This window comes from Bos grunniens, chromosome 6, assembly GCF_055505025.1.
Source record: "Bos grunniens cultivar Pamir isolate PY7600 chromosome 6, Bosgru_T2T1.0, whole genome shotgun sequence".
In the NCBI taxonomy this organism is placed as follows: domain Eukaryota; kingdom Metazoa; phylum Chordata; class Mammalia; order Artiodactyla; family Bovidae; genus Bos; species Bos grunniens.
Window position 1 is genome coordinate 57719572 of NC_141170.1, and position 429 is coordinate 57720000.

At 45.5% G+C, this 429-nt stretch overlaps 1 long non-coding RNA gene across 1 annotated transcript in view; it reads left to right on the plus strand.

Annotated features, from left to right (window-relative positions):
* The first annotated feature begins 270 nt into the window (after positions 1-270).
* Positions 271-429, plus strand: part of LOC147370760 (uncharacterized) — an 11040-nt gene continuing 10881 nt past the window's right edge. The window contains exon 1 of the long non-coding RNA XR_015166182.1: positions 271-429. This exon is cut by the window's right edge and continues 1609 nt beyond it. This is a non-coding gene — a long non-coding RNA (uncharacterized LOC147370760).

Genomic DNA, 429 nt, shown 5'->3' on the forward strand with positions numbered 1-429 from the left:
AGCAGATCGCATCATTTGTAGTGATTTATTAGTTAAGAAATAAAGCATGACAGGTGGGTGTGGTTACCATAGAGTAATCACACCCCTAGGGTGAAACTACACTACACATAACCAAATTCCCCCCAGGGGTGTGATTAGCTCATAAAACCCTGCCGCCCAGAACTGCCAGACTCTTCAGTGTCATTTATTTATTAAAATAAGAGTGGGCCAGTCAAAACCATTCTGTGGAGTGTGGCTGTCCGTGGTCTTGCTGAAAACTAAGACCAACAAACAAATGCAAACCCCAGAGGATCTGCTCTCTTCAGCTAACCCTGTTTCCTGTTGAGATGTGAAGTTAAGTTCAGGCAAAGCAAAAAGCACTAATGCCACCTCCCGGTCCTTGTGAATTTCCTCTGCTCAGACCCACCCAGTAACCATCGGAAGGACCAG